Source organism: Xiphophorus hellerii, chromosome 22 (assembly GCF_003331165.1).
Source record: "Xiphophorus hellerii strain 12219 chromosome 22, Xiphophorus_hellerii-4.1, whole genome shotgun sequence".
Lineage (NCBI taxonomy): Eukaryota > Metazoa > Chordata > Actinopteri > Cyprinodontiformes > Poeciliidae > Xiphophorus > Xiphophorus hellerii.
Genome location: NC_045693.1, coordinates 7,333,307 through 7,341,581, shown reverse-complemented (window position 1 = coordinate 7,341,581; position 8,275 = coordinate 7,333,307). Strand labels below are relative to the sequence as shown.

Below are 8,275 nucleotides of genomic sequence, written 5' to 3'. Positions count from 1 at the left end.
GTAAAAGGCATTTTAACTCTTTTCCACCTGATTGATAGTTTACCTTCCCTTTTTCATTTTCTTCCAAAAAAAGAAAAAAACCTTCCTCTTTAGATGATTGGATACTGGGCAGAAAATGGATTTAAAAGCATTAAATGCACAAGAAAAGCTTAGAGAACTTTAGTGAATACTTTTTTAAAGATTCCTTATGGGAATCAAAAGATAAATAACTAAAACCAAAAGCCGACCCAAGACTTTAGCACTACCAAAGAAACTACCGAAATACCAGAACAGTCAAGAAAACTTGCTGGAAATACTTCAGGTAAATCAAATGTGTTCACAAATTTATAACAAATTTATTTTTCATGGTCAAATACGTTTTTATTCGTACTCAATTTTAGCCCAGATGCTCAGTGTTGGGACTCAGGAATGTGAGTGTTAGACTCAGGACAAGGACAACAAGAACAAAAATTTGAGTATGTGACCTAATTTGCCCTAAAAGTGTTATAACCTGATGTTTTTGTTGTTGCTTGCTGTAGTCAGTAGTGGTCAGTTAGTGTTTCATTTCGAGTTGATAAGGACCGAGACCAAGAGAAAAGAGCTTCAAAGAAGAGGAGAAGTCAGTAAATCAAAGGTTGGAAGGTGTCTGATGGCCACTTGAAGGAATCTCCTGTTAATCCTTGTTGTAGGTTAGCTTGTAAAAGTGAATGAACTCAGCAGGGTTCAGAGAAATTGACCGCACTGCGATCACTGATTGGTTTGTTTCCTCATGCCCACAACCTCTGACCCCTGCAGGAGAAGGGTCAAGTGCCTCCTCGGCTCAGTGTTAATGAGCCATTAAACACCGTTCAGTTTTGTTGGTGTGTGGCAAGCTTTCTCTGTGTGTCTGAGTACTACAGTTTATAACTCAAAACATGTACAGTTCTTTTACCTGAACAAGTGCTTAGTAAACAAAGTTGGATTAGACTGGATATTGGTAAAGGAATATTGTCCGAGTACTGCAGTCGATGCCTCAAAACATGTACAGTTCTTTTACCTGAACAAGTTAGTAAACAAAATTGGACTTGATTGGATATTGGTAAAGGAATATTGTCCGAGTACTGCAGTCGATGCCTCAAAACATGTACAGTTCTTTTACCTGAACAAGTTAGTAAACAAAACTGGACTTGATTGGATATTGGTAAAGCAATAGTTTGAAAAAATAGTGAGATCAATATGAAATTGGTGCCACTAATTAGTAAATGTAAAAATGTAATTGTAGGATTTAAGGGCCACAAACACAACAAATACAGAACAAGATCTCATTTTAATGGCATTTTCCTGTCATATTTAACTACAGCTGAGAGCAGACATGTTAAATGTTGAGGAGAGTCACATGATTCCCAATTTATGTCATGCTTGAGCTAATTCATCATTTCTAGAGGGGTTGAATTTGCACCTGCATCATGTAAATCTGCCCCAGCTTAAATTCTAAATTATATAAAAACGGTGTGAGAGACTGATGTGGTGCAAACAGTAGTATGAATTACTACACATGCAGAAAGGCATACGCAGTCTCTTAGTGCTACTTCACTACAGCCGCCACATCGCACACAGAATAGAAACAAAACCAACCACAAGTTTTCCAGCACTTCTAACTTTACACAAACCAATTATTGTGCCCTCCACCACTGCTTCCTTTTTTAATATATTTTTAATGCCACATTAAAAGGGATTTTATTAATCAGATGATAGAAGCCGGAGTGTGACACATTCAGCCAGTGCTCGCATTTGATGCTTTTTTTGTTGTTAAAAGGACCGTTCCCACATGTCGTAAATCCCTATTGCAGCTCCGACTAAAAAAAACAATGGCAAACAGCAAAACAACATAAAACAGCCACTGAGTCAAAGTGGAGCTCTCTCAGTTGGGGCCGGGGCCTGAGTCCCCTTTCAAGTTCAGTTGCAACAATTATCTTCAAAGTGGTACTGAGCGGGAAACCTTTGTTTTCCTCCCAATCGGCATGGCTTGAACCTGACCCTGTTTCTCCAAGCCTACTGGAGGATAACATGTTTCTACAGTTTTGATACCAAGAGTACATTTTCTTATGACTTATTCATCTTTTTTTCCCTCTCTCCAGCTCCCTAATTTATAATTCATTTGATCTAAAATTTCATTAATTTTCTAAAATGTTCCAATTGGGGCCTTGCTGGGCTTGGGCGAAGGGTTTTTTTTCTTTGTCCAACCCTCTTTTGTAGTTGGCTATTATTCTTTTATGTAGCAGCCTTGTAGAGGTTATCATCTTCTGAGGGCAAACGGCGCTTGCTGGAAAAGTTTTAATCAGCTTTAATGAGCGAGGTCAGTGCTGGAACCACAGAGAATGAGAGACATTGGTGGAAACTTGAGAAGCAGTGAGAGAATACCGAAAATAGTTGGCCTCAGAGACGTATGGACATTTTTTTTAATCTTTTTTGTATTTTCCATCTCTCTCATTTGTACTGTTCAGTTTTTTTTTTTTGCCTGGCCCTCTGATAGTCTGATTTAGCTCAAATTGCACTGGCATCTTAGGCATGGGAACAGATTATAGATAATGAAGGAGAAATTCATTTCAGACCATCACTATCTTCAAGGCATCATTCCAATCAGAAAAGGCTGCAATTAGAAGGTGAAAGTTAATTTTTTTTAAACTTGCTCGTCAGTAGCTATGAAAATATTTCTAATGTAGCAGTGGGAAAGGACTGTTAAAATGCTTAAATTCCTAAATGGTGATAACGCTGGTTTAGTCCTAATGCTCAACCATCCCTGGCTTTTTATCATTCCGTGAAATCCTCAGATATCCCTCTTTTACCTTCCCCTCTTTGAGTTACCTTGCTTTTCTTCGCTTTGTCTTTATCAAATGTTACCGTCCTTTCTTCTGGCTTTAGCCTTGGACTCTAATCTTCTTTCAGGGAATAGTCTAAGCCGTTTCATTTTTAGCATTTCACAGCCAAGGTTGGCTAATAACAGCATAACGACTGTACCTCCTTGTAAGATATGACATGCCTTATTCAGATGTCAAGCCAGTACATTTACTGTCTGTGAGATTTTGAGCTCTGTTTGGCTGTCAGTCATTACATTTGAGCAGTATTTCACCTTATCACTCACTGACCCCTTTGTTAAGTGACCCTTGCCGTTACCAGGTTGGACACCTTCTACTTTAAAAACTTCCTCAATTCTTCATTAAAAAGATTCGACAAAGTGTCTTGAGACTTTCTTTAGAGATGTTGGTGCACATTGTTATGACAGCACCACACAGTTAATATAGATTTGTCAACTGTGCATTCATTAGGGCAACATATTGCTCCTCTGAAACATAAAGATGCTCTCCAGGTCTATTTTCTGTAGAAACCAGTAAAATACTTTTTATGTTCATGAAGATCGTTTGAAAATATCCTAGCTTCTTGACAGACTACAAAGTCTTTCTGGAAGTACCAGTAAGACAATAGATACATTATGAGCAATAGATAGATAGGCAGGGCAAGCAACAACACTAAGGTAGATATTACAGCAAAGCTCAGTTAAAACTAGAAGCTCAAAGTTTCCCAGAAAAAAAAGGTTTTCCAGCCATAACACCACCAGTAGAATCAATTGGAGGTTTCCTCCTGTTAAAGGAATTTTTTTTTCCTCTCCCCTGTCACTACATGCATGCTCAGTATGAGGAATTGCTTTAAAGTCAACAACACAATGCAAGCGATTGTCTGACACTGCATGCTCATCCAGGAAGAGTGAATGCAAACTGCAGGGCTTCCTTAGATAGACATTTTTGAACAACCTTGAATAATTAATTGAGTTGACTGTATTGTTGATGACTAAGAAGGTATATTGAAATGATTTTTTGGAGAGTGGCTCAAAACAACAATTGCTAACTGGCACTATAAAATATAAACTGAATTGAATTTTATGTTCCTGTCTCTGTTCTTACTGACAGTACTAGCAGTCTTCTGTCTGGGCTTCAAAACTCTATAGGTTGTGGGTTTAGAGATGGTATTCTTATTTTGTTTTGGTAGTTACAAGTAATAATTTTAGTTACTGTTGCCCAACTACCATCTCTACGGATTTGCCTCTACTCTAGCGTTGAGAGGGCGTTCATACAACTGCTGCTTACTGGATATTTGTTTATTAAAGTGGCTGGTGTATGTAGTAAAATAATACATAACAGTATGTACTATGTTGTATGTCATTTCTGAACCTCCACCAAAAACAATGCATTTGAAAAAGATTATTTCAGGTGCATTTTGTAATTTTAGCAGTTAGAAATGGGATATTTTTAACCCCAGATGTGCATCTTGCCAGTAAAGTGTAACATGTATAGAACAGTTCTTTAAGAAACCTGATTAACATGAATAATGACCAATAAATACTGCAGATGGGAAAATTTAAAAAGTGTATTGTGAATAGATAAAAATAAATATACACAGAAATAGCTCAACTTATCAACAGTATCTTCATAGCATTTGTGATGTAGTTCATGAATTCAAAATACATTTTCAGAGCACTTTATGTGCAGTCTCAGATTTCATTTCCAAATGTCTGTTTCAGACTGTTTCAAAGTTCTTTGTGGTTTTATTTGTTTCCAAAGTTCCTGTGGTTCTCTCTCTTTTTGAAAGTTCAGTCAAGGCCTCCCAGGGCTATAATCCTATCTGGAAAAAAATAAATAAATCAAAAGAGAAAAAGGAAAAGGTCCTACCAGTTCGCCATCAGATCAGTTCAGTTTGGTTCTGTTCAGTTTTCATTTGAAGATAGAAAAAAAGCTGACCTGTGAAAGGCCAGAAAAATAAACAACAATTAAAATTCAATCATTAATTGAAATCAGTTTACTGGTAAACATTAACGCAATACACACTTTTAATCAGTTCAGAACTCTTGTGGGGCTTTCAATGCAGTATTTCTTAGGAAAACTCGTTAATTTAACTCCACCGTTAGTTTGAAAAATGCTACTTCGGGTTAGCATGCCAATCACAAAATGAGTGAAAAATACAAAAATAAAATCCAAAATCAATTAGGCATCATAGCCGAATGAAAGATCACAGCTTTTTACATTAATCGGTATGCACGTTACGCAGGTGGAATGTAACTATAAAGGCTTAAATAAAACTTCAAACTTGAAAGACATTTTCTCAATAGAGTTCTGCGGTAGCGGTAGAAGCGCCTCAACAAAAGATTTAAAACAGTTGAACTAAATCAAATATTGCTATAAACGAAAAAAAAGCAATACAAAGCTTACCGCGAAGTCAAACGTATAGTTTGCCAAGTATTCCTCCAGCAGCCACATCAGGAGCCAAAACAGACGCCAAACAAATGCAGCTGACCCTTTGTCAGCTGACTGAACTGTTCTTCCACCAAGCAGTGACGGCCAATCTGGGAAGGGTTTTTTGATCATGTGACATTTCTTAGTTTCTTCTTTTTCTTAGTTTCTTCTTTTTCTTAGTTTCTTCTTTTTTTATTGAATATTAAAGCAACTACAAAAAATAACAACATACTCACATCAACAAGTCTATAACAGACATTACAGAAAAAATAACAAATTTACTTTTGTTTTTAAGTCACCATTCGAGTGAGGGAGGTACGAACCAAGTGCTTTTTTTAAAAAAATAAAAAAATGAACATAAAGCAACTAAAAGAGACATGTTAGGGGACTATCTGAAACTCTTCCGTTAACTCGTACAGTTTTGTTGCGATTGTTTTCTGCATCTCACTCAAATATCTTCTAAACAAGGAGAGATCAGTTTTGAGAGCAGTGAATGAGAAGGAGCATTTTGCATATTGGCATTTATGAATATAACATTTTGTTACAATAATTGCAGCATTAATTAGAAATTCCACATTATTTTCTTTGACAAATAAGCTAAACTGAATATTTTGAAATGAGAAGAAATCCACATTTATGGCTTTAAAAGAAAGAAAGTTGTGAAACAGTTCCCATAAATCTAGTACCTCTTTACACTCATGAAACATGTGTTTAGCTGTAAATTTCTTAGTTTTTTTTATTGTGTTTTAGTAACATGGGTTACAACAGAACATAAAATATATATTGTTTGGGCGTTGTTTTTTTCATGCCAAAGGGCTACTATTTCAAAATAAAAATATATGTGTGTGTTTTCATTGCTCATCCCCCCACAAAAACAGGGCTTGCATTGCATAGATGACTCACATCTTGGTTGGCCTGTCTTGCTACATAAGTAGTGCAGACGTCTGACATTTACTTTGACAATAAATACTCAGAGGAAGGATGCAAGGGTATTGGGGTCAGTATTCCACGTACCAAGCAGGACTTTGAGACCCACCACACAATGCAAGATGTTTACTGTTCATAGGCGGCCTTATCCATTACGACACATAGGCACACTCTTAGTGAAAAGTTGGCGTCTTGCAATTTCTAAACACATGGTCTGATAACACTTTTACTGACAAGAATTAGTGAAAATTAATAATATCCTGACTTTTCACCAAAGCTGAAAGATGCATCAGAAAATGGTGGTTTCTTGACTTTTCTTTATAACCCCTGTGGGACCCCTGAGGTGAGGCTGGGCATTTTACTTTTATATACAACACTGATTACTTATAAGAGACACCTGAGGACCTTGTTTTTTATTTTTTTATTAATTTATTTTTTAACCCTGAGAACCACTAACTTGCCTCTGCTCTCTACAGATATGCTGTCGCCGTTTGCTTTGTATATTATATAGCTTTCCCATTACAACACTTTCACACATCACAATCATGAACACTATATGCCACTGACTTTCACATTTCATATTAAAAACTTTGATATTAATCTTAGTTTATGTTGAATACATTTACTTTTCAGACTCTTATGCATGGTGTGTCCCTCTTTTTGTTGTGGCCTTTGAGTCAGGCCATAACAGTCTACATGCAAAGATGTCTAATATGCAAAGTTGAGCCCTGAAGGGCCAGAAACCAACACTGGTACACAATAGCCGTTTTATCCAAAATCTGTTTTATATATGTTCGAGATGATAGTTCTGTATGAATAAAATTGTGTCTCAATTCCAAACATCTAGCTGCTGATTTGAGGTGAAGGCAACAAATTTGAAGGTAGTTTGACCATGAAACCTTAATACTGAAGCTGCAAATTACAGTGGAAGCTTTTGACAGTTTTTAGTCATAGCAGATTTGAGCCTTGGTTGTTGCTGCGTTGCAGCTAATCACCTTTAAACTGATGGTTTGAATCTTTTTCCGGATCCTGGTGAAGGGCTGACACATCGCAATCACTTGTGCTTATTACAGTTGAGTGAACAAATGATTCATCCATCCAGAAATCATTTGCTGAGAGGCAGGTTACACCCTGAATAGGTTGATTTTTCCATCACAGACCAAGAATGAGACATACAGGACAAACAATCATGCACACGCATGCTCACTTGAGGCATATTCAGTGAGATCAATTAACCAAGTATGCTTGTTTTTGGTCTGTAAGAGGTACGCAGAGAGAACCCCAACATGTGTGAGAACAACTTTCAAACTAGATGGAACCCTGGCCGAGATTCAAAGCAAGGACCTTCTTTCTGCAAAGACTTAATTTATATATGAAGTAAAGCTTATGTGGGTTGCTAGATTATGTATGTTTAATAATATGTTAGAGATGTGATATACGAGTGTCCTATTTACATAATGTTGCATCTTCACAGCTTTCAATAAAAGTTCAACGCTCAAATGGGCAAATTATGTGCTATTGCACATTTTCATTGCATACCATTGGTGATATTATGCTTATTATATACTATTGCCTCTTTCAAGCCTCATTTCTAAAACCTTTGCATTGATTTTGTGTTTGCTTTTTATAAAGTTGACCCATGTTTGTATGTTATGTTTATGTATTTACAAACATTTCTCTGTGCAACCTTGGAGAACACAATTAAAAGCTTTATTTTCTATTCGTACTCACATGAATGGTGCAGGTATGTTTTTAACCATCAGTGATTACACAAGGACCTTATCCCATATTTACCTCGGTGAAGGACCTGTAAACAAAAGCTTAGATTTATTGAAAAATACCTGAATTCGATCTTATTAAGACAAACATTCTTTTCACAGAAGGAAATGTTTTGGCCTTGGTTTGCATTGTATCATGAGAAAACAAATGTAATTGGCATCATAGTCATGGGCGAATTATTGTGCAATGGAAAATAAATCTGAACTCAAACTTTCCTTTCACTCAAAAAGAATTCTGCAGTTCAAAGTTCACATCAACACCAGAGAATGTTTTCCTTTTACTTTAAAGTTGCAGACAGAGGCTGTGGTCAATTCTCCACAATAAAT

At 36.5% G+C, this 8,275-nt stretch overlaps 1 long non-coding RNA gene across 1 annotated transcript in view; it reads right to left on the bottom strand.

The window, feature by feature from the left end:
* The window catches only part of LOC116713862 (uncharacterized), a 107,716-nt gene extending 102,397 nt beyond the window's left edge, over positions 1-5,319 (bottom strand). The window contains exons 1-2 of the long non-coding RNA XR_004337927.1: positions 5,220-5,319; positions 4,683-4,751 (exon numbers count right to left, since the gene is read on the bottom strand). This is a non-coding gene — a long non-coding RNA (uncharacterized LOC116713862). The remainder of the gene's footprint in view (positions 1-4,682; positions 4,752-5,219) is intronic.
* Between the last annotated feature and the right edge of the window lie 2,956 nt (positions 5,320-8,275).